Source organism: Emydura macquarii, unplaced genomic scaffold, assembly GCF_026122565.2.
Source record: "Emydura macquarii macquarii isolate MOO-44397 ecotype Brisbane River unplaced genomic scaffold, CSIRO-AGI_Emac_v2 contig_1348, whole genome shotgun sequence".
NCBI classification, from domain to species: Eukaryota; Metazoa; Chordata; order Testudines; family Chelidae; genus Emydura; species Emydura macquarii.
The window spans coordinates 4,596,806-4,623,309 of NW_027131485.1; the positions used below are offsets into that span (position 1 = coordinate 4,596,806).

At 43.0% G+C, this 26,504-nt stretch overlaps 1 protein-coding gene across 1 annotated transcript in view; it reads right to left on the bottom strand.

Moving 5' to 3' along the window:
* The window catches only part of TRRAP (transformation/transcription domain associated protein), a 303,743-nt gene that overhangs the window by 252,102 nt on the left and 25,137 nt on the right, over positions 1-26,504 (bottom strand). The window contains exon 2 of the mRNA XM_067550926.1: positions 7,304-7,353. The gene's annotated coding sequence lies outside the window, so the exon portion shown is untranslated. The remainder of the gene's footprint in view (positions 1-7,303; positions 7,354-26,504) is intronic.

Here is a 26,504-nt window from a genome sequence, read left to right on the forward strand (position 1 = left end):
GATGAAATGTTTGAGCTCTGGCCTTAAGTGTCTCTGTCCAAGTCTTGAAATCAAATCTTATCAATACTTTATACAATTCAGGCGTTTTATTCAGATTTTATATGTATGAGAGGAATAATGACCGAAAGTAGCATCACATCAATGGATGACAAAGAAACAGCACAGGCAGTCTGACTTTTCAAGCTTTTCTTCCTGCAGTAGAACACAAGCCTTCTTGACAACTGGTAATGAAAATTCCTTTTCTAATGCTCAGTCCGTGTTTCTCTGAGCCACACTCCCAATGTGCCTCTCTGCCTGATTTCCCCTCCCCTATCAACTTCAGTGATGCAGACTCAGATATTTACATTGTGAGTGACGTAGGTCAGGGACTCAGTGTTTTGTTTGACTCCCCTGCCACCCCCACTTACTTCTTGCAAAGAACAATGTACAGCATGTCATTGTCAAAACTCACTGAATGAGTCCTCCAAGGCTACGTGCTCACTCTAGTTGTGATCCTGCAAGCTGTTGGTTTGAACAGAGGCTTATGTAAAGAGGATGAACGTGACTGTAAGGATCTGCCCATTTTGCTTATACCATCAGGGCCCAAAGAGGGTTGAATAGTAGTGTAGTAGTAATAGTCTGTGAGTACATAGTACAGAGGGGGCACAGGAAAGACGGCTTGGATGCAAAATAGTAGGCAACCACGAGCACTGAATGAAACAACGTGCTGTTTGCAAATCACTACACTGATTTATTTTTTCCTCCCCGGCAGAAATCCATAATATTTTTCTAAAATATATTTTTTTAGCTCACTCCCTCTCTTCCCCCGTCCACCTCCAGCTTTTGTTATTTCTGCAGGCTCCTGTTTGAATTGTGGAATGATTTGGTTCAAAATCCTCATGTCTCAACTGGTAGAGCGCCTGATGGTCAGATGAGCTTAATGTAATTAATGGACAGCACACTCATGGGCCATGCCTTGACAAAGAAAACCAGTTAGTGACACATCATTTCTCTCTCCACACCTCAGGAAATTGCAAGGAAGACCAGTAGCAGCTTACTTCCACCCTACCCCACCTGGCAAAGAAGAGCTTCTGTCTACAGCCTCTCACAGCAAAATAGGATGGCAGGGAAGAGTGCCTTTAAGGATGATACTAGTTTCTTTATTTTAAGCAAACTTTCTTGTTCAGCACTAGATGAAAGCAGCTCTTTCTGTGGTTCCTTACTATGGTCACTCGATCATCCATTCTTGCAAGAGAGTTTTCATAGAATCGGAAGGGACCTCAGGAGGTCATCTAGTTCAACCCTCTGCTCAAAGCAGGACTAACCTCAGCTAAATAATCCCAGTGAGGGTTTTGTCAAGCCGCATCCTAAAAACCTCTAAAGATGGAGATTCCACACCTCCCTAGGTAACCCATTCCAGTGCTTCACCACCCTGCTAGTGAAAAACTTTTTCCTGATTTCCAGCCTAGATCTCCCCCATGTTACCTAGCAGCTCAGTGTTCTTGGGGAACCAGGGCTGGCTCACCTGAATATCCCCCCCTCCCCCATACCACCCTGCAGGCTGCTTGAACCAGAAACCAAAGACATTTCAATATGAAAAGGCAGTGGAAAACCCTCCCATCAAGGGTGATACAACTCCACATGCCTCATCTACATCAAAGATGTAAAAAAGGGGCATACAGAAGCCTAATCTACATCGAAGATGGAACACGCACTGAACTCTGGGATTAGTAAAGCAGGGAACGCACTGAACTCTGGGATTGCTGAAGCAGGGAAGCACTGCATGTTGGGAAATCTCTGTTCTTGATGTAAATGAACTAACACCTGTACACATACAGCTCTGCAGTTATCAGCCCATTCTAGTTATTGATATGCAAAACACTGAAACCTGGTTGCATTGAGAGTTCTCTCTCAAGGAAAAGCTCTCTTCCAGGAAGGATCAGCTCCTTTTGTCCAGACATTGTTTATCCATAAACAAACCTGAGGTCTATAAAAATCCCCTATCAAAGCTCAAACCTCTGTTCTGATATTTGGATCCAAAATTCTGCATCAGTTCCACTGTAACCTGTCTTCTCTTCCTGACTGAGCGTGTTGGGGGCTCTGCCAGACAAAAAACCCTCAAGACCCTGAACTGACACGCCTGTCCCTGGGAATCTCTGAGCTGCATGGAGTGGTGAGATCAACCCCCCTTCTTCCCCCAACACACCTTGTCTATCTCCCTCTCTCAGTCCAGGTATAACTTTCTACTTTTGTAATCAAACCTGGGCTAGCTTTCTCTAATACCCCACCTGTAATCGTGTAGTATTATGAGTATTTCATTGTTTTTTTCTTCTTGTATGGTATTACTATTAATATCATAAGTTTTATATACCTAGCAATAAAATAAGTTATAATCAAGCTGGTTGCCACTTTCTCTCTCCAAACTGCATTTACTCCTTTGTGTTCTTGGCCCCTATCTTGCTCTGTAGTAACGCTTCTCTTACCTAAGCCAAAGATCTCTGGAGTGTCCAAAAATCGTATGGGGTTTGCTCATCAAGGAGGTTACTGCCAGAACAATTGTGGTGTGAAGGGGCATATGAAGGGGACAGCCAGGAAGTGCTGCTCTACCTAGCCTATGGGGTCCAGGGGCAAATAAGGGTGCAGCTCAAGTGCTGTTTGACCCAGCCTGATTGAGTCCAGGGGCAGATAGAGGGGAGTAGACGAAAAGTGCTGTTTGGACCCAGCCTGCTCAAGAAGTGTGCTCTATTCTGGTGCGGTGCAAAGGGGCATATAAGGGTAGCCACTGAAAGTGTGGTGTCACCCAGCCTGCTGAGTTCAGGGACACATAAGGGATCGGCTGACAGTGCTGATAGCCTGGTCTGCTCAGATGCACTCAGTTAATCTGAAATGTGTGTGTGTGTGTGTGTGTATCTGTGGGGGGTTTATTTGAATCTGGTGCTGGAGGAACCCAGCCCTGAAAACCTTAGGTCCTGCAGGATAGCTCCATTGGGAGGAGGCTTGTAGCCCTATGAACACACAAGTAACACAAGCAGTAAATTAGTAGCATCACACCCCTAGAATCACACCCCCCTTTGATGAAGGTAACCCTAATAAATGAGCATACCCCAAGGTGAAGGGCAAATCTGGTAACACCCACTGCAATTTGAGACCGTTGCTCCTTGTTCTGTCATCTGCCACCACTGAGAACAACCTAGCTCCTCCCTGGAACCCCCTTTCAGGTAGTTAAAGGCTGCTATCAAATCTCCCCTCATTCTTCTCTTCTGCAGACTAAACAAGCCTAGCTCCCTCCCAATCTTGTGCTCCAGCCCCCTAATAATTTTTGTTGTCCTCTGCTGGACTCTCTCCAACTTGTCCACATCCTTTTTGTAGTGGGGGGCCCAAAACTGGACACAATACTCCAAATGCGGCCTCACCAATGCCGAATAGAGGGGAATAATCACTTCCCGCAATCTGCTGGCAATGCTCCTACTAATGCAGCCCAATATGTTATTAGCCTTCTTGGTAACCAGGGCACACTACTGACTCATATCAGCTTCTTATCCACTGTAACCCCCAGCTCCTTTTCTGCAGAACTGCTGCCTAGCTCATCGGACCCCAGTCTGTAGCTGTGCATGGGATTCTTCCGTCCAAAGTGCAGGACTCTGCACATGTCCTTGTTGAACCTCATCAGATTTCTTTTGGCCCAATCCTCCAGTTTGTTTAGGTCCTTCTGTATCCTATCCCTACCTTCCAGGGTATCTACCACTCCCCCGTGCTTAGTGTCATCTGCAAACTTGCTGAGGGTGCAATCTACCCCATCGTCTAGATCATTAATGAGGATGTTGAACAAAACCGGCCTCAGCACCAACCTCTAGCCTTTCAGGTATGGGGGTCTTCATCCTGGCTATTTGCAGCTTATCCATCACTAGTTAGAACATTTCACAATCACACAGAGAGATCTGTCACACAATGTTCTATATATATTTATATCACAGTAGGTATAGGTGATCCTGTGACTAATGCATTTTAATGGGTAGAGCAGACGGGAGAGAAAAGTTGGAACCAAGTGAAAAGTCTTCAGTTTGATTTAAATAGCATTTTCCCCCAGATGTTATTTTTGATGGAATGTCTTAATATTCACAACTGGTGAAAGTTTGCAACAATGACTGTACAAAAATTTTGTGGCAATGTAAAGATCAACGGATATACGTGCCAACTCTTCCCACTTGGCTTTTCTAGTTATTATACCAGGAGACATCTGTGACTACGTTGTAGTGAACAAGATGTTCTCAAATCTACAGATAAACAGGAGTAAAATTTAAAATAAAGAGTAAACTTATTTGGTGGGCAATGATGTGTTGCTGCCTGAAACAGAATATTGTTCTCATGCAATTATCCCAACTGACTCACAGCCGACAGCATCTCTTATGAAACAAAGAGTATGACTGCACTTTCTAAGCCCACATCACAGAAGAATTATGTTCACGGGTGGAAGACTCGCAGAGGATAGGAATGTCCAACTTTTTCCATCTGTGACCTCCCAACCTCCCCAGTTTATTTCCTTGTGAGCCCTATCCCAGAATCCTCTGTATCTATTTTTGATCCCAAAAGACTAAAATGCTATAAGTACATCTGTGGAGATTGAAGGAACTACAAGTAGAATTTTTTTATAAATATTGTATGCTCCTCAGATCGTGTGTGATAATTCTCATGCTTGAATGCATAAAGTTCAGTCAGAGGAACAAAGGAGAAAAGACTAAATACAGATAAAAGTCCTTGAGGAAACAATAGGGTAGTGGGTTACTGGGGAACACCCCTTAGCCTGGATGGAGCTAGGTAACACTTTACTCTTCCTAAAGCTAATCCTAGGATCAAAGGGGATCCTCCTAAACCTTAAAGACAGTCAGGAAGAAGGGGAGGCTGCCCCAGCATTGTATATGGTTGCTGGTGAGTATTTGCTTCAGGTTGTGGGGCTGTCTGTAAGCCAGGATGGGTCATAATATGCTTTCCTATCTGGTGCAGCTCGCTCCTGGTGCATTATGTAGTAGATTATAGAAATCAGATGGAAAAATAGTCTTATTTAAAGATGAGTTTAGGCCCATTGTAAAAGTCACCAAACAACTGGGCGCAAATGGGAGTCTTAATTTCAGGGAGGAGGTGGAGAAGGAGGTAGTGGTGGTATTGCAGATCCAGACGGAGGTCCACTTGACAATACGTGTGGTGAAATATCTACCATGAGTCAGATTCTGCTCTCAATTACACTTGTGAAGTCAAAAAAGTTTCACCAGATTTACTCTGGTGTAACGGAGATCAGAAACTGGACCCATATGCCTGGCTCAGGCTAGTGGGCCTATTTCTCCACCACCTTGCATCCCATGTCATCATTTATCCCCGTGCTGAGGGTGTGTAAAACTGTACCACATCAGAATGGGAGCACTGACTTTATGCGGGTGCAGAATGGCGGATGATCAGGTCCACTGTATTAACTCTCTCTTTCATGAGCATTTAATGCACTCACTTGGGGACAGAGGAAGGAAGAATACTAGAAGTTTAAATACACACACACACACACACACACACACACACACAATTTAAATGCCTTGAAAAAATTCTGTGCTGATGGGCTCTTCAAAAAAAAAAAAAAAAAAAAAAAAAAAAAAAAATTAAAACTGGAACATTGTGTGAAGTCAGTGAATTTACTAAATTCTTAACAGACCTAAGAAGCTTAATCTGCCATCCCCTTAACCTCTGGTCCTTGTTGCCTTGCTACTTGTAGTGACAGCCACTATACAGAAGCATATGAAGACTAGGAACATTAATCCGCATTGTATTTGAGTGGGGAAAAAAAAATCAAAGTATACTGTACCTTGGGGAAAAGGCTACTTAATGATACATTCAAGGCCAATGATAGATTATTTAAAGTTTGTGAAAGACAGAGGCCAGAGCCTTTTTTTGTTAGTTTGTTTCAGGTTGTATAGCATTTTGAGGCTTTACAGCATGGGAACATTTTCAGATAAATTATCTGCCTCTGCACTGCCTTTTATAAATTTGTAATAATTTTACTGATGATCTCTAGAGTAATTGTCAATGCCGCCTGCTGTAAAAAAAAGATTCTGTGTTCTGTTTCATCATGCATGCAATTAATGGTTTATGTATTTTCATTTATTCCATATTTTAATTTGGGAGATGTTCAGAGAAAGAGAAAAATTTCCACAAATTCCTCCTCTGTTTTTCTTATGTAATAAGAAATATCTTCTCAAACTCCCACCACAATACATAGTTCTTTACAAGCATTAAGTAATCTCACAGCGCCCCAGTTACAATTTAAAAGGTGGTACCAGTATTATGTGTACAGGAAATCTCCAAATTGTATAAACAGTGTGCAAGCCACTGCTGGTCATCAAGTGTAGTATTATCCCTATACCGAGATACATCCACCACCTCTTGGTCTCATTGAAGTCAATGGGGATCACAGAGATGGTAAGCTAAGCATTTTCAAAAGTGGCCTCTCATTTTGGGCATACAACTTCCAGATGCAGAGGACTTGATTTTCAGAAGCACTGAGAATCTGTAGCTCCCATTGGCTTCAGTAGGAATTGTGGGTACTCATCACTTTCGAGAGCTAGACCAAAGTGTCTCAAGTTGGAGATCCCTTTTTAAAAAATGCTATCTAAATAACATGGCCAAATCCACAAAGCAAATCAGTGCCACAATCAGGATTAGAACTCAGGAGAACCTGACTCATGCTCAAGACCATCTGACCACATTGAATCTGTACATTAATCACCTTTTCATTAGTTCTCTAAATACTGCCCTCCTAGATCTTTTGCTGCTAGCCTTTTTACATATGCTTGATAAGAGCTGGAGCAAGAGACTCTTGCTCTTAATTCGTATAGGGTGAAATTCACTCTCCAAGCCTAAAGCCAGAAAAAAAAAATTCTTCTTCAGAGTCTGGCATAAAGGTTCCAATAAGTTAGTAGAAACCACAGCTGTAAGGATGGCATAGAGGTGCCAAGAACTGTGCCCCTGATGTAGGTCTGCTGTGGGATAAAGGGACATTGCCAGAATGCACTGCAGCTATTCTCAGTTGGAAAACTGCCCTTACGTAGGTAGCTGAGTTAGATTGAGCAGCCCTGGTACTGCTCAAACTTATTCTGTGGGCAGCACTGTGAATACGGGAAGTAAAAAGGTGAGTTATAGTCCGTTTCCTCCCTTCCCTCCATTACTGTGCCAAGCGTAGCTTGGGCGAGATTCTCCCTTGCTTCCAAGAGAAATATATTTCCAAAAAAAGTGGGACTATGCTGAATATTCATTAGGTCCGTTCAATCTGAATGCACACACTTACCTGCTTACTACAACGCTGTGAACACCACAGATTGATTGCCATCACTGAGCCTTGAGGGGAAAAAGAAAAGTAGCATAAATAAACTGTATTTTTTCACTAACATGTATTTCTTTGTCATCAAAACAGGTGTTTATTCAGCCAAAGCCTTCTATTCATAACCTAATGAAGTCTCAGTTTAAGACAGCGACCAATCTTACTCATTCCAGGATATATTTTGCTTCTGTGACAGATTCCCATTTCCAGGTCTTTCTCCACTTTTAACTAGAGACTGGAAAATGAACAATTATCTGCATTTGAAATTCATTGCTTTACAAGATGACTACCATTTAAAGCACCATTTTGACAGAGACCCACACAATATTCTTAAAGCACCTGCTCTAATTCTGAGTGTCTAGCTTTCTACAACATCTAGATATGTTCACGTTTGTTTTGTGGCTAGATGCTTGCTTCCCTATTGTGACAGTTTAATTGTTAGTCAGTTAAATCATTCTTCTATATTTTCAAAAGTAGTCACTGAATCCTTAGTGGTGCTTCCTCAAGTCCTTTTTTGTATTTTGCATTTAGTGGTTTGTCACTGGTTTCTGCTTTGAAGCAACGAGCACAGAGAAAGTCATGAAATCTTGCACATCCATACACTAGATCCTGTGTCTTTTCCCCCCCTCCCCCAATTTATGCATATAACCTCTGCATCTCTCATAGTCCTAGATGCATGAAACTGGCATCCAAAAGGAAAACTAAGAGTAATACTGTTTGAGGCATCTGCGGGAAGTTTGAGGTCTTTTAATGGGACAACATTGCAGCATGGAACCGATATCAGAATGTGTTTTAAATCGTTTCATTCTCCAGAATCCATGCCCATTCAGCGACCTTGTGGAGGAGATGTCTTAGGGGAGTTGTGTGAGCTGTATAGTTAGGCATGAATTTGCTGACATAATTCAACATGCCTAGCAGCCTTTGAATTTCCTTTTAATCTTCTGGTCTCAGCATGGTCAGTACTGCTTGAATCTTTGATTCATTGGGCAAGATTTTCTTGGAAGTCAGCAAGCGTGTTAGAAACTGACACTTGGCTTTATTCCTTTTCATGTTATTAGTTCTTGCAATTTCCAGTGCTCTCCCTCAGTCAATTCCGATGTTTAGTGGCAGTGCTGCCCCAAATTATCATGACGTCAATGTGTGCCTTCACACCTGCGAGGCCCTCTGGCTCTGGGCTCATTATACAGTGAAATACTTGTGAAGCCAAACGTATTCCAAGAGGCAGTCTTAGGAAGTAGTATCTGCCAAACGATGCATTGAAAGTACAGATCCCGGAGCTTTGAGTGTCCACAGGGATTTGCCAGAATCCAGCTAAAGCATCTAATTTGCTGAAAAAAATTTAGCTCCTGATACCGCATAGAACAGTTCACTTCTTGTGGACAAGTGGAAGTTCTCTCTTTTTAGGTTTATGGTCAGCTCCTTAGAACCCATACACAGCCATAGTCCCCCTCCTTTCTTCTCTACAGTTACTAAGGAGTAAACCCAAGCTGCTGGTTCTTCTATTATCTGAATGATCCCATTTGCTGTCATGTTTTGAAGTTCTTTTAATTTCTTTTCTTAAGGCATGTGGAACTTTTTGTGCAGTGTGTACCACAGGGTTCTGCATTTTCTCTTAAGTGAATCTTGTACGTTACTGGGGAGGCATTCATTTATTGTGAATACATCTTTGTATGTCGTTGTTAATACTTCCTGCCTGTTTCTACATTGTCTCTGTTTCTCTATGGTATCTCCCAGTCATACAGCAGCCCCAACTGGTGTGCTCTCCTGAGGCAGGCTGCAACATACCACCCAGACTCTTTGTTGGCAGTCTGACCGTCTGCCAGGACAGACGCCCCCACCCCTTCCAGCTGGAGTGCAATACACTATTCCCAGCAGGAACCACAACAGCCTCTCTACTGGGAAATCATCCTGACCAGGGGAACATCCCTCACACTCCTTGGCCTTCTCATTGTTCCGCCAGCATGGAGATGTCAGAATATAAGCCCCCTTGCTGCTCTATTGCCTTCAGCCCTCCCTGGCGCTCGAGCTTTGACTCTCCAGTTTCGACATCAGCAAGCAACTACCCCTGCTTCTTTGTGGTCTTCAGTTCAGCTCCAGATCTCTGGCCCTGGATCTCTGGCTTGGGGAAGTCAGCCATCAAACCCCTCTTGCTGCTTTCCTGCCTTCAACCTTTCCCCATGAACCACCACCACAGGCCCTTCCTAGCAGCTCTCACCTGCCTTCTTCCTTCCTGTTGTCTCTGACTCCAACTCACCAAGTCTCCCTCTCTCTAGGGCTCAAGTTCTCCCTTTTAAACCCAGTTGGACTGAGCTGATGAGTCACATGTGCACTGGCCTTGCTCCCTCTTAAAGGGCCAGTGCCACCCTATGACATCATCTTAGCATGCGTAGGCCAAAGACTGATGGTTTACCTCTGTGTACCACCACAAACACTTGTCTTATCCTTTTCCTTTTGTGTTTAAGAGTCAGCATGCAATCACCCCCAACACCAGAATTGTTCCTTCATTATAGTCTTGCACAGACACCTGATTCTTCCACTTATGTGCACCCAATGTCTATCTTGTGCATCAAAAGGCACTTATGTGAGGTACACTGAAATTAGCCAATCTTCTGGGTTTTCAGCCTCCTCCACTATTGTGCAGAACAGCAGCTCTTCTTTATTTGAAGATTCCCCTTCTACATTTAATACATGCACTTTCCTGCTTTCTCCACACATTTTAGCATAATGGTTGGGTTTATTGCAGTTTCTACATACTTGCATGAATATAGGATTGCCCAACGTTCAGGCTGGTTACCACATTGCTGGCACGGTTTCCTGCTTTCCATGTTTCAGGCCTTGGCCAATTTAATTTCTGTTAACTTTTCCTGTGCTGGTTTAGCTGTAGTACTCAGTCGTCTGCTGTGTACCTTTCTCCAGGCTTTTTATTTGTGTTGCCATTTGTTCTTCAGTTTGGCATACACACATTGCTCTTTCCAGTATCAGATCCATCTCCCTTAGTAACCATTCACAGATTATTTTTTATTGTTACACTCCACAACAATCTGGTCTTTAATGAGACAGTCCTCTAATATACCATATCCACAGGAGTGACTTTTTGGTTTTAAGTCTGTGACAAACTCCTCTATTGTTTCCTTTTCATTATGTGTTCTCAACGTGAAAATCTCACCTCAGAAGTAACATTTTGTAGGGACACTGATCCTCAAATATTTTCATTATTTTGGCAATGTTTTCCTCTCTCCCCCCAATCACAATCTGTATAGAATGCATTGTAAACGTCTCAAGTTTCTGTGCCTGCCTCTGTTAAGAGCACAGCAATCTTTTCCTCATCCTACAGTTTATTTGTCCTCATGGTTTTCATGTAGAGTTCAGATTGCTGTCTGAATCTTTTCCAGCCATAATTTAGCATTTCCCCTGATTCTCAGGTTAGGGGGGGGCCATTGCAATGTTCTCTCTCACTGTGGGGGGCAGGGCTCTATAGCAGCCATTGCAATGTTCTCTCTCACTGTGTCTTCACACACATTTGCTTTCCAATTACTGACAAGCCGGCCAGTGTCTTCATTCTGAACAGGAACTATGCACAGAATAAAAGTAACAAACTTCCTACTGCTCTGTGCAGCTGCAGCATTTGACTGCCCTGCTCTGGGCTAAAAAAAGAGATGGGTGGCCCAAAGTTCAATACTGTGTATCCAGGCTCTGCTGGAACAAAGAAGGGAGCCCAAAAAAAAAAAAAAGAGAAGGGTATCAAAGTTCAATACTGTGTATCCACTCTGCTGAATTCCAGTGGGGAGGCCTTCATGGAGAACGTTCTTCCAGCAACCCTCTACCATTTGGAACAGAGCTCACCAGAAGCGATAGAGACTTGATCCTTCAAGATGCTGAGCGCCTAGCCTCCATTCCAGCAAAGCACTTAAGCGCGTGCTTCATTCTAACACATAAGTAGGCTCTGAGTTCATGGGACTACTCAGATGCTTTAGTCTTGGCAGGATTGGGGATGCATTGTTTGTGTTCATCTTTGCTTTGCTGGATCCCTGAATATTCCCACCCTCCCCTTTCCCCACTCCCATGACTTCTTTCTCAAGTTATGGATCTGTCAAAAGTTACTCTCCATGACATGGGTAACCAAGCCTCCAGCTGATGGCCAGTTTATCACACACCAGCTATCTACCTGGAATTACCACCATGGAGTGAGGACTCCATTGAAGTTAGAAGGGCTAAGGCTTTGTCAGGCATCTGAAACACAGCTCTAGGCGACTCAGAGGATAACAAACTGCAGACTGCAAGTAATTGAGGCTTCGTCTACACAGATGCTGGGAGTATGCATCACAGCACCGATGGCCAGACAAGCAGAGCAGTGTGGCTGCAGTGGCATGGCTGGCTAGCCCATAAATTCCCCTGAACCCCTTGGGTACCCAGTCAACAAGCCCGATCTGCCACCCATAATGCCAGAGGAACAGGGCTATTTTAGTACACTAGCTTGAACAGAGCTAGCATGCTTCTTTCCACCTGTGCCGGGAAACGCGCTCCCAGCTACTGTGTAGGCCTACACAACAATTAGAAATGGAGGGGAGAGGAAGAGAAGAAACAGAAGTTTGACAGAAGCTACGTCTATGCTACGTGCTAGGAGGGAGATTCCTAGTTCACGGACGCATACTTACGTGCCCTCGCTGAGAGTGAGCACAAGTATAAATAGTAGTGATGGCACAGTAGCACAGGCAGCAGCAGTGGTCACCACGCTTAGCTGCGCATGTACCCACAGGGTTCAGGCGGATTTGTGTTTGACATGGCTAAGCTGTGCTGCTGCTGCCTGTGCTATTGCATCTGTGCTGCCCTTTACACTCTCGTTAGCTCTCATTAAGCTAGCGAAAGTGTGTGTTCACGAGCTGGGAATCACACCCCTCGCTCACCATGTAAGTATAGCCAGAGCCAGCTATGGCCCCTCGTTTAATGACATTCAGACTCAGACCCCAGTTACCCACAGCCAGCAGCCAGAACATGGCAACAGGTTGGCTCCCCCCCAATTCTTGCTCTTCTCAGAACTTACGGAGGGCCTGTACTGCCAGACCTCATTGGCAGGAGCCAGTCTGAGCTCATGAGAGAGTGACTGACTACCCTGCAAACCTCAAACGCAAATAATGTGCAGAGGACTGTGGGAGTTTCCACCAGGCAGAATAGAAACACACGTTAATGATTTTGCTGCCTGAAACTTTAACCTTTACTCATGTTCCCCTGATTCCATTTTAGACTTCTCACATGAAGAAGGATTACAGACTTGAACTCGTTTCAGGAACTATCCATATTATAGATGAGTAAACTGAGGCACGGAAAGGTTAAGTGACTCATGCAAGGTTACATTGTAAGTTAATAGGAGAAAACCCAAGGGTTCGGACTTCCAGTCCCATGATTTTGACCAAGTAAGACTAAGGTCTCACTGCTGCTTCCTTTTGGCCTGCCACCCTTCAGGTGGTGGTTTTGGCACTGAGTATCTTGCCATGGTGTCTGGTCAGGAAGTTTGTCTCACTGGCTCCACGGCTGGAGCAGACAGCAGAAATTAATGCCAGACAAGGAAGGAAGAGCAGAGTGAGAGTGTCTCACAGAAATGTGCATTCTAACAGCCCAGATGATGCATCGCTTGCAGTAAAACAAGCATAACAAGAGGGGATGCCTCATTTTCCACAGGAATAATTCAATTCTCTCATTGTGATCAACCACTCCGCCTTCAGCCTTCCAAGCTATCCACCTGGGAACCTGATTATTGCCTTGTGAAACGGGGCACACTATCATTCCCGGTTAATTAGCAAAACTGGATGTGGATTGCATCCCGACCCCGTCTGACTAAACCTCACTCAACGGGATTTTAATTGACTGTTAAAAACAAAAAACAGTTGTCTAATCAAGTTTAAATTAAATGCATATTTAGGAATTTTAATTTTAGCATTCCCAAAAATGTGATGCTTTGGCAATGAATTATTTATTTTGTGTACGTCTCCAGTATTTTTTAAGGAAAAGAACAGCAGCAGCACACCAGTGCCCCAGGAAGATAGGTAAATAAATTCAGACTCAAGTCAATAGCATTTTTCTAAATTAATATCTTCCCCACTGTGTTGTCTGGCATACACTTAAAGCCTTCACAATAAATGGAATAAAGAGCATTCAAAGCATACCAACAAAATTAAAATGTGGTTTTCCAGTGTAAATATGGATTGAGGAATTATATATTATCAGCAACCCAAAGGTAATATTTACTTTGTCTGCATGGCTAGAATCCCAGAGGCATATTTGCTGCAACATCTACTGTAAAAAGGCTAAGAATAGATTTCTTTTCTCATTATTAGGGGTGTTTAATGTTTGTGAAAGGTGTTAGATTGACAGCAGGACAGATACAGCAAGGGCAACTTCCCTGTAGATTATGCACTATTGGGCCAGATCCTTGGCTATTTACTGAGTAGGGCCTAATTCAGCAAAACACTTAATCACAAGCTTAACTTTAAGCAATTGCCTACATAAATGGGACTTAAGTATGTGCTTAAAGTAAACAATTACTTTGTTGAATTGGAACCTTGCTCTTGGGACCTGGGCTCTCTGGTACTAGGCCCGGATTCAGGAAAGCACTTCAGCATATACTTTGGAAAACAGGTGCTTAAAGCATATACGTTGGCAAGTGCTTAAAAGGTCAGCATGTGCTTAAGTGCTTTACTGAAGTGGAGCCTTGTTGTGTGTGTGGCCTTGCACAAGCCTCTTAGCTGGTCTTCGCCTCAGTTTGCCTGTTTTATAAACAGATATAATAATGGTCTACCATTATTGGTGTGATGCTTAAGTAAAGTAGTTAAAATATTGTGAGATCCTTGGATGAGGAGAGATAAGCACAAGTTGTTATTTTAGGACATCCAAAAGTAATTAATGTCATTAAAGCCATACAGCTATGGATACACATTTAAATACTATATAATTTTCTACTGTATCAGTTAATTAGCCATTACATTTGCTTGTGAGTTACCCTCTGCCATGCTTAAATTTGGACTGCTGCTCATAAAATGGAACATCTACCAGAAACATCAAGTTGAATTTCCAATGATGTCTGAATTTTGTACCTCAGCTGCTTTTGACAAACAGCAACAAAAATCAATGTGGTGGGACCACTATGGCTTAGTGGCCAGCTTTCACTGAAAATAGAGCAATCAAAATCCCCATTGAAATCATGAGGAATGAGGGGAACATACAAAATGTGTAACAGGATCTTAATAATACAGGGGGATTCCAGCTGCCCTTTAAGACTGTACAGCCTCTGTTAATTCTAGGTTCTCTTAATAAGGAATGTTTACTGGTTTTAACATCAAATTATTGACACACGATAAAGGTTTGTGCCTAAGGTTCTCCCCCCTGCCCCTCGTGTCCCCACCGACTGCCTCCCCAAGGTGCCCAATGTTAATCAAATTCTACATTAGTAAAATATTTTAGACAGTTTGTCTAAGTTCAGACAAAAATACAATAAAGTGTCACATTGAAGGTAGCCGCTTTAAAAAACACCACATGACAGCTGAAGTTATACACATAGGGACTGTCTATACGGCAATCAGAGATGCAACTGCAGCTCAAGTAGCACTACCTGCTCTAGCTTTAATCTAACTAGCATGGCTAAAAATAGCAGTGTAGACACGGTGGCACAGGCAGTACAAAGTGGGCATAGCTGGAGGCATACGGGGAGGGGGCAATCAGGCAAGACATGGGATGGGGGGGTCATGCGGGGTCACGTGCCACTTCTCCCCCACTGCCTGCTGTCTCATTTCTCTGAACGCGGAGCTGCCCTGCAGATCTTGCTCTGCTTGGCCAGCCTGTGGGGCAGAGTTCTGAGACAAGCCACAAACAGTGGAATTGGATAAGAAAGTTTGGAGATGTGAAGATACAGGGCAACCCACTATAGAGATCTTGGCCAAACCAAGAGCATGGCCAGACCAAATGTGGATCTCAGCTTTCGCACAGTTTGGGGGTGTTCAGTTAGGAGGATTTGGTTCTGAGCTTTTGGAAGCCTATTTCAAATTAGGCACAATAGTAATTTGTATTTATAACGTGGCTTCCAATTGACAGTCTCCAAGCACTTTACCAAATTAATTAAGCTCTTCAATGCATCTGTGAGGCAGATAATACCATGGTCCCTTTTTGACCTGAGCTGCTAGACAAAGTTAGGGCCCTTGGGGATGTTCTAACTGGAAGAAGAAATTGATGGAGTCTGGTATTTGCTTTGAGGCAGTCTTGTTTATATAAGGTTCAAAGTCCTGCTTCTCTGAATGCAGGAGGAACTAAGAACAAAAGCAGCAGTTTCTTAGCTTATAGCCCCACAGCTCATTAGCCAACAGACCCAAAAATTGTGCTCTAGCTTTTCCCAGACTCACACATTGTGCTTACTGGCAGCTGCTCGATTTTCTTCCTGCATCTCAGTTTTCTTACACACACACGCACATGATCACAATACTCAGTCAAACCGTCTGCCCACTTGGCACTAGTTTCTGGGCAGACATTTTAAGCCTTGTTTTAGGTGTGGCCTCTTTAGTGTTTCTTACAAGCATCTTATGTGAAGGGTGCATTCACACATCAGTTTTAACAATGTTTCAACTCAACCCATAATAAAAGTTTCACCCAGCTCAGAACAATATTATCCATTCTAAAGATGCAGACAGGACTTTGGGACAGTGACTGTCTCTTAGGAGTTTGACAGTGTCTAGCACAATGAGGCTTAGATATTGTTAGTGTCTTCAGATGCTTCTGTAATACAAAAAATAGCTAAATAAACTAATAAAAAGGAAGGGATGAAAAGGTTATGTCCAGTTCCCTGGACTAACTATTGCCTTGGTATAATAAGTACTCTCTGGGGAATAGAAACATGTTTAAGGAAAAGCAAGCTGTAGGCTGGTCATCTTATAATATATCCTGATTTACCTGCTAAAACCATAACAAACCCCTCCACCCAAAATGGTCACTCTTAAATACTTTCCAATTGCCTTAGATAAAAATGCATTGTTTCCGTATTTGCAGGGTTCCTTGCATATCCCCTATAGTAAGTAATGGGAAAACTGGAGTAGCTATTTAAGGCAAAATTAGTCAGATTTTAAGGAAAATCACTGTATTTCCCTTCAACCAAGAATATGAAGAGTATTATAGACTAGTCCTTTGCATCCACTGTTTTTTTTCTAAACTTTATCCTCCTACTTATTGAAATAACAAAATATCTGAAAGTAGTATTAAAAGTCAGATCTCTAATCAATAATGAAAGAGATCTAATGAATAAACAGATGCAATCACTACACAGTCTGAGGATAAGCTAATCTTAGTTATGCTTGTATCTGATTAAGATAGTTATTTTTATTATTCAATTAATATAGACTGAATGTTTCTTTGTTATTTATCTGGCTCTCACCAAGACTGTAAATCTTAAGAACAGACACTAAATATGTTTATATGAAAGTCCAAGCTGGAATTTGGCCAGGACTTGGGAGTGAACATGACTGTCTCTGAGGAAGAACTGAGCTAATAAAAGAAGAGAGCTAATAGCATGGTTCTAAGTCCCCATTGAACTCCTCCTGAAAGGGAGAAGGACTGAGCCTGAGCGTTCCATCTATTGATTTACCAGCACCCTTAGTTTTGTCTTGAAATTATCCAGACAGCTACTGACCAGGCCTGAAGCTTGAGGCATATAAGGCCACAGCCTGAGGTGAAAGAATTGTGGGATTAAATTAGAGCTTTAATAAATTTAAAATAATAATAATAAATAATAGATCCTGCACTTCATACAAATAGAAGCAGCCAAAATCCTGTTCCACCTTTCACTTCAAATGAGCAGTGAGCTATTATTTACTCACACTGCTTGGCCTTATATGCCTCATGTCAAGGACTCAATAGTACACATTTAAGATAGACGCAATGTTTTCTTTTCATCTTTTGCTATTGTTTGAGAAACTCATTAAATAGCGTAAAAGACCTTGTTCCACAGGACTGAAGGTCAAGCTGCACCACAACCCATGTGAGTTTGGTTCTGTGTAATTGGATAAACTTGGCCTGCTTTTTAAAATTGGTTTAAAGGGACTTCAAAAGAAACAGAAGACTAAAGTGAGCCCTGGCTAAATGCACAGTTTAATAAAGATCGAACAGAATCTATTATTTCTGAACCAAAGTAGAAGGAAAGAATTCACAGAAAAATTGCACACTTGCTAACTTATCAAAATCTTATCTGCTGAAAAGATAGCAAGCACCGAATGGAAGTTGGAATTAAATAACATCTCTATTTCCAGAGTAAATAATAGATAACCTTCCTAATGCATCAGAAAATTTAATTCAATCTTTTGCAGGTGTGTTTTGACCTGGGCAAAGCAATAAGTGCTCTGGGCCAAATCCCCTCCCTGGTGTAACTCCATTGACATCAGGAATTAATGTGTCCCATGGTATTTTAATGGGGTTATTCTTTAAGTTAAATTCACCAATAAAAACAATAGGTCTGATTCTGATTTTACCTGCTCCTGATTTAAGATGGAGTATTTGGAGACCCGGTGATGTGAGTCGCTCTGGCCCAGTTCCACAAAACTATTCAGGCACCTAAACCAAAAGACTTGGGCTCCTAAGACCCATTTTAATCCATGACAGTGATCCACAAAACCCCAGTCCCACTTGGCTGCTACCTAACCCTGTAGGCACCTAAACTCACTCAGTGCCTAAAATTCCAGGATAAAAGTTCTCTAGGTTTCTGCCTCTGAGAATGCACACTGCTGCCTCCTTATAGCCATCTGGATGCCTATCTCCCTGCTAAGCCCCAGAACAACCCACGGAACGGGGGATGATAGATTATAGAGGGAGTCTCACCCTCTCTGACCCAACTAATACTTATTCAATTATTTAATTAAAGCAGAAAAACATCAACAGAAGAGATTGGGGGGGGGGGAGAGAGAGGCACTTGCACAGGTGGTCTCCCAAATCAGAGGTGAGAACATAATCACTGGGTTAATGGTTATTAGGAGCTTCTCACACTCTGGTGGTTGTGTGTGGAGCTAGGCGGCCTCTGAGCATGCCTACCAGATGGTGCCCTCTACACAAGGAGAGCAGAGGAGCACCTTATCTACCCCCTATCATGGCACACAGAGATAGTCGCTGACCTACAGGAGAGGGGCCTGGCTTAGGACACACCCCTCTCCTGGCATTCTCACTGGCTAGTTTAGACAGCTCCACACCTAGCATGTTGGCTTTTGAGGATCACATTCTAAGGTGCCTCTCTCTCTCTGCCATGCTTCCAATAGGGAGCCTAACTCAGGCTTTGTGGCTCTCATTTTAGGATGCCGAGCATTGCAACACTTATGTCCCTTTGTGGATACAGGCCTATCTTTCTGAAGTAGGAGCTACTTAAATCCCTGCTCAGATTAACTGGAATATTTACCTACATGTCAGATGAATTCTGTCAGGCAATGATAGTCGTGCTTTGCAAACTAAGAGGGTGAGAGATGTCATCTCCATCATTTCTTGAAGACTGATATCTACTGAAATCAGCACTGACTGAGTTTAAAGTGAAGGTGCAGTTTTTTTACACTGTAGGAATAGTCTGGCCCACACATTCCCTATCCGACGCCATGCAAAGCTGTATTATTGTGAGACATGAGGCTTGCCTACACTAGAAAATTGATATAGTTAAAATGGTACAATCCCCATCCCCCAAGTATGGATGCAATTAACTAGATCTTTTTTAAAAAAGATCTCACACCCTCCTAAACACTGCTTTAAGGGCCTTGGTCATGAGAAATGTCACTGTCCACAAAGTATCTGTAAGATGAAAACACCAAAGAGGGAAAGAAATTACTCAGAAGTGGTGGAGAGATATAGGTAGGAGTAATGGGATGAAATTAAGCTAAGGAAAATGTAGGCTGAATATCAGAAAAAAAAAAAAAAAAAACTTCACAGTGAGCTGTTGGGGTTGTGCTGTCCTTAGCAAACCAGCAAATATCACACACACACACACACAACTAGCCTGCAGCCACCCATACAAACTACCACTGTGCATTCACCACCCTTAATATTTAAGCACACTAGATCAACTGTTCTGTCTGTATGACATAGCTAGCCCAGACAGTCAGATCTTTTTAAATTATGGCCTGTAGAGAAAACCATTTGCTTGAACTGTTAAAACAAGGCAGGATAAAGCTTTAGTGAATATTCCAAATTAAAAATCCTACAATGAGCCTGTGGCCCTGGACTAGGTGACCAGATAGCTCCTGTTAATCTTTAATTTCTGTGGTTCTCTCCATTCCATGCATATATTTTTTGTGGTTATGCATGAAGATTTTCCCCCACTGAATTTTCTACATATTTTTACATAGCTGTGATTTTGGTAAATATGGTCTCCTTCATAAACAGGAATGATTTAAGAGTTCATTTCTTCTGTGCCATTTGTTGCTCTTCATGAATCCTGGTGCAATATGCACACTTTTCCATTATGTCAAATGTCTCAGTAAGGGAGGACTTTTCAGTGAATATTTATGTGCGTTCAGTCCTTGAAAACATTTAAAAAGAAATAAAGTGATCCCAGTTTTCCTGTTTGTCCCCCAATACCCTGCATCCCAACTAACTGTCCCAAGCATTCATTGTTCAGGCCATTTAATCAGTGGACTGAGTCCGTTTACTGTAGTTAGATGCAACTCTGCCTCGGCACAAAATCATACCACTGACACACGATTTTGTTGAGATGTTCTGGTCCAGAATAAGTTGTGTCATAAAAAACTTGCAAGGAAATATTAATAAGATACCCTATAATTATAGAGAACGAATTAATCCAGACCAATTAACTAACAGCTACTGTCTGTAAAACTCTTTGAAGATACAAAATGCATATAAGTGCTGAATATTATTATTGCTATTTCATTCAGGATTATTATTGGATCAAATTCTGAAGTGCTCACTGAGATTCTGCTTGAGCCCTTATGCCGGTTCACACCGGGGGAAGAGGTTTAGGACAGACAGAGCTTTCCTGATCTGTACATCACACAGCATAGAGCTCAAAGGCTGCAACTCTCTCTACTCTCCCAGGACCTACTGTGCCCCACAGAGGGTGGGGAGGTTGTGAGGACATGGCTCAACCATCTCTCCCCAACTCCATCTCATGGAACAGCACTGACAGAGGGGACAGTATGTTGCCCCCCCATGAGGGGGCATTGTAGCAGATTTGCTCCCTTTGCACACCAGGATTGGAAGAACTTTGATGGAACTATTTTCTGTTCAGGAATGCAATTTTGGTGAATTCAAAACACTGCAAAATTGTGTCGATTTCACCAAGGTTTCCTTTCAGAAGAAACCCCAATAAGAGTTCTGACAACGTCTACAGTCTCCTTTCAATTCTTCATTGTGCATCAACTTTTTGTTTTGAATTAAGATTTTATATTTAATAAAACAGAAAAGTGAAATAAAAATGAAACATCTGATTTTGTCAAACGAAGATATTTTGATCAACCTGAAATGAAATTTGTTTTAGAGTTCGGAGATTTTTCACAGAGAATTTTAAAAAGCTCAGGATTTATTCCTGATTGGAGTGAAAACAAGTGTCAAAATTCTTCATGAAATGGAATTTCCATCCTCCACCCAGCTCCCCCTCCTGGTTCTACCCTGGGCAGTGCAGGCTGCACCACCCTTTACCCTGAGCTATGCTTAATAGGCCAGATCTAGTCCTCTAATGTAATTCTGTCCTTAGTGGTCAAAGCTCACCGCAGTGAATGGGATTTTACCTGACTAAAAGCCTCACAATCTGACCCCATCGAGTTATTTTTTTAATCACGATCATCATCACTCAGTATGAAGTCCCAGCAGCAAAGACATAGTGCGTTGGAGAAATCTTTGCAGTGTTACCAACTCTCAAAGTTTTATCTGATGTTTTACTTAAAGCCCCAGCTCTTGAAGTCATGTGATTACATGAGACTCTCAAGTTACTTAAAAAAAAAAAAAAAAAAAAAAAGTAAGTTTCTAGCTCTCATGGCAGCAGAGACAAACTTGAAAAATGTAACCCGGCTGTGTTCTGCAGGCTCAAAAACAGGAGGCAAATAAAAACAAATCCCATTTTTAATATTGCATGGTTTTAAGCCCATCCCATGATATTGGGGGCAGGGTCTGCCATGATTTTTTAACATTAGGAGCTGGCAATACTACAGTGATGGGCACTATAGGAATGCTCACTGTCTGCGTGTGTATAAATAGTACTAGAAAGTCTGCCAGTAGAGGGCACTCAGGGACACGTACGATTGGGTGTGGGTTTTATAGGACCACTATTGTTCATTGTTTTTGTGTCCTGCAAACGGTTTCTGTTGTGCAGCTCTTTACATCAGCCCTTCCCAACAGAAAGGAATAGAAGTAGCCACTGACAAACCTGCAGTTCTGCCTCTTAGTGGAAACAGTTCATTTCATCAGACACTGAAGAGGCATGAGAGCTGAGGGCATCATTTGGGAGGGCTGCGCACAAACCCAACCCACTCCTCCATTGTGCATTACGGCACAGAGAGCACAACGTTCAGAGCAGAGACATGGGGAATCACCCCGGGACACTATCATTTTGATTGCTTTGTTCCAGTCTGTGTTTTAATATTGCAGGGAAATGGGGGCACTGGATTTCTATCGATCAACTGAAAAGTGTTTCTCTCTAGAGGCTCAATTTCATGAGGGGTAGGCTCCCTCAGTATTTCCTGTGCTCAGCATCTCTTATAACTAGGTCCAAGAAGAAACCAGTGGGACCAGCTTCTGTCCCCACTGAGTCGACTTTCCAGTATGCCAGCAGCACAAAGTAGACTTAACAAGCCAGCTGGGGATTCTCTCAGCACAGGAGAGACTCCAAGTGACACAGAGCTGGTGCTAGAAAGCATGGCCTGAGGGGTAGGAGTGGGGTGCTGCTGTGATCCAGCAATCGCTAGCTGCCAGAATGTCTGTTCCAATATTCCCAAAGGAGCCATAGTGCAGAGCAGCACCAGATTAGCTCTGAGGGCCTGCCTGACCAGCACCTGCAGGCCCAAGGAGCTATAAAGGTTCATGGAAGTGGGAGCTGTGCAAGCTGCAAAAAGGACAACCTAAGGTTCTTTGCATAACTGAGCAGGTTTCTCATTCCATATTAACCACCGACACCAGGCTTCACACTGACAATTAGTTAAATGTTTGCATTTCTCTCCCCTTTGCAAGAATTTACACTCATTCAGGCTGTTGAGGACACATTTCAGATTTTGAGGTCATTAAACTTACATGAACGACACATGAGAAGAGTACCTGCCATTATCTTTAAATAGTATGATGCCACCCATGCAGGGACCCAGCACTTGAATGTATTTCTGATGCCACAAAGGGGCAGGGCTGTGGGTATTCTTTAAGAAAAAAAAAAAGTGAGGCAGTTAGGAATAGACAAAAGAACTGCTGTGAAGAAGTTATCCTTGCACAGAGGACCAGTGCAAAGAGAAAGTCCAGCTGCAGTTCTAAACCTTGGTGATTCAGGCCTCTTTAATGTGCAGAATTAAAACATGCACTAGAATATCTCCAGCTCTCCTAGCACTCTTTCAGGAGGTTGTGTTCTTTCTCTCCCTCTCATCAGGTCACCAGCCCCACTTTCAGACTTGGTCCACTGAGGAAATATTATTCCTACAAAGCTTAGATCTTTTCTCCAGTTATCTAAACTGTTTTTTCCTTCTGAGAGTCTCCTGTTTGGCACCAGAAGAATTTACTGCACAGGTCCTTTTCTTCCTTTCATATCTGCCTATCCAGGATCCAGATCCTTACACTAAGGTTCTCATTACATGTTTCCTGTGAGTAGACGCCATCAACATCATGCTGAATGCCCAGTGCCACACAGATTCTTTGCCCTACTTATGGATCTTGTCTAGGATCAAGCTACCTTTCTTCTTTGACGCACCAAATAATGCAATTTATTTCTGTTGATCATTTAAAGTTCTGAATTTACTGCCTCTTTGGGCCAGTTTGTTCCTCCATTACCTCTGAGGTGCCTCCTTTTGACTAGCAGGACACTGCTCATCCTGTGGCAGACTCTCCAACCGTCACCTATCACCTCTCCCAGGGTCTGCAGCAGAGATGCTTCAGCCCTCAGGGTCGGCATCCTGGAGTCCCATCCCTTCCAGGGCATCACAGTACAAACATAAAAGAATGCTAAGAACTCAAAGCAGAGTCATCCAAGGAGCCTTCAGCAGGACTCTGCCCTTCTGCTGAGGGCTTCTCTTCCTACAGGCACTCCTTTGATCAACTTTCCTAGGCCCAGCAGGCCCACCCAAGGCAGCAAACTGTTGGGACGTGGCTAAAGTCAGGCTTCCCTCACCAAGGGAAAAAGCAGAGCTCTGCTTGCCTGCCTGGGCAGCCCCAAGCTAAGCTGGGCCTTTTCTTTTTAAGTCCCCTCCCTCTTCCCCTCTGACATCGGCTGCATATGTTGCAGGGTGGGGCCAAAAGGATCCACAGGCCCTTATTAACCATTTCTTCCCCACGTTAGCCCTGCCTGCCCCATCCCAACAGCAACCTCCTTTCTAAGCAGTGAATCTGCACATTGTGCTCAGGTTTCCTGATGAGCCCATATGAACCTCACGTACACGCACGCTTTCCCGTTGCTCATTTCAACCATTTAATTTGATTCTCACTGACAAGCGAGGACATGAGGATAATTATTACTCCACTTGTGGTTCTATCATCATTGAGTATTCAGCAGATCTATTTTTCTATCTAATAAATTCTTCATTAAGTCCTTAACAGCGTCTCCATCTTTCTGTCAAGAAGTCCCCGTTCCCTGGAACAGAAGTTCTCAGAAGCCTAACACCTCTGCACAGTAAATTTGATCCCAGATACTTGCAGAAGGTGCTGTCAGACATGCCTGGCTCACTTCACAGTGAAGTAATGGGGCATTCTGGTAGGAGAAAAATGGCTTTAAGTTTCATTCATTGGCTAGGCAGCCATTTCCAGATCTATTGATTTCAAATGGGACATTGGACTGGACCCCGAGTGCTGTAGGTTTAAGGCCACCTTATTTATCCTGAATGACAGTAAGAATTTTCAACACTTCTCCCACAGCTGGGCTAGCACTGGCACAACTCCATGCATGGTAGCAATGATGGCAGCCCAGCTGGCATTTTCACCACTGTGGGGCCAGAGTATGACTCCCTTGCTCACCGGTCAATATGATTACCTGCATAAGTAACTGATCACCGGGTGAGCAAAGAGGACGCAACCCAGCCGGTGCTGTTTAACGCTACTTCGAGCAAGTTTAGAAAACATGGTAGTAAAATTGCCTGTGCCCCGTCTCCACTGGCACTTCCATTAGACCTAAAGCAAGAGTGGGCGAATTGCTAGAAATTGTGCTGGCACAGGTTTTGTGGCATCATGCCAATAACCTGCTGTAACCTCAGCCCTGTCCTTAAAACTGTTCTCATGATTTCCTAAAATAGAATTTGTGAGCAGATGTTTGGGAGAAGCAGAGAGACATCTGCCCATGTTAGAAGTTTAAATCCCTAATGGCCCCACTCCAACCATTCTCCAGCCTGGAAGCAACCCGCCCTCTGTCCTAGGGGCTTTGAAGCCTCACCCTAATATCCCACAAGTCACCTCCAAAATGGGTCTGAGGCCCCACTATGTAAAGCCTGATATCAGTCCTATATAACCCCTGCCTCACACCACTACTATAACCCCAGCTGCATTTGCAGGGATGTTAGCCTGACTGCCGGGAAATGTTACATGCAGTACTCCTTTCAGAAAACAAGCTAGAATATACAGGCTCAGATGGTGTGAGCGGGGGGTACGCACGCAGGCACACAGATGAGCCCAGATGATTATACTGTGCACTTGCAAACATACAACTGAGGTTGAGGAGGGGGGAGAAAAAACGTCAGATGTGTGCCAGAAGGAAAATCCTGGCTGCTACTTTAATTGAAAGTGTGCTTGTTTTCTGTGTTCTCTGCTGGCAGCTCAAGCTTTTGAATAAAACATAAACCAGTAATTTATTTAGCAAGGAAGGCTTTGAAAAATTCTTTTGCACAGCTTTTATTAATTTATGTTACACAAAATTAACCCTGCTTTGTGCACCTCCTCTCCATGTACTTGAAAGGGCTGGTGGGAAGATACTATTCTGCTGAATTTCTAACAGTGAGGGTGCAAGGTGGGGTGCTGTTTTGTTTTTTACATGCTGTTCTAGTTCTGTTCCCACCACTAGCAACCTTCAAGAGTTCTAAAATGTATGTTCTAATCACTGATTGACTCTCTCACTGCCGAGATGCATTTTTATTCTGCTTCTCTCACTATCAGTGCTTTTTTCTTCAGCAGTATCTGAAATTATATGATACATTCTATTATATCCCAGGTCCCGCAACTGTCATGCATAGGTGGATCTATGAAGTTTATGTGGCTCCCTGAGGGCACAGGGTTTCATTGTGATGGAGTTATCTTGTAGAATCATACAGATTAGTAGTTCAACCCTGATATGTGAGATAGTATGGTGAACCAAATATAGTGAAATCTCAACTCCTTCAGTGGGTAGAACATCATTTAGCAGGGCTGTCACCCAGACTCATCTCTTAGAAGTGCATCCTTCTGGTGGTGTCGTACCTTGTGACTGATCTAGGATAACATTGAACAAGAACTTAAGAGTCGTTAATGTGAATTATCATCATGGGGAAAAATATGCCCTTAAAAGAAAGAGGTAGGGGGCAAGTTGTGACAGCATCCAAGTACCTCAATGGTCTAGAGCATCAGGGAGTTCTATTATATAGCATATCATGGGCTAGATGTCTCATAACTGCTGTGGACTGTTCCTATCACTCACAGTGGCCATAAACTCATCTTAACCAGACAGTTTAGTTAGGTTTGGGGCTGGTTTGCATTGCAGGGTGGTTCAAAGTACCCAGAAAGTTCTGATGAACCTTGCCCTGTAGGTTTACAAGTGTTCCAGTAAAACTCCTTAAGGCCTGGTAAAAAGGTGACTTTGTATCCTAATTAATGACAGCTTACCTCCTCTCAGGTTTAATGAGACTTGTTAGTATTACTATTATTTATTAAGCATCAGTAGCTTTTTCTGAGCTTTAATAGCCCATCCTCCGGAAGTTGCAATCTGAACAATAGTTAGCTAGAAAAGAAGGACAGAGAACAAAAACAACCTACACACATACAACAATTCTTCTAGGAACCCAGG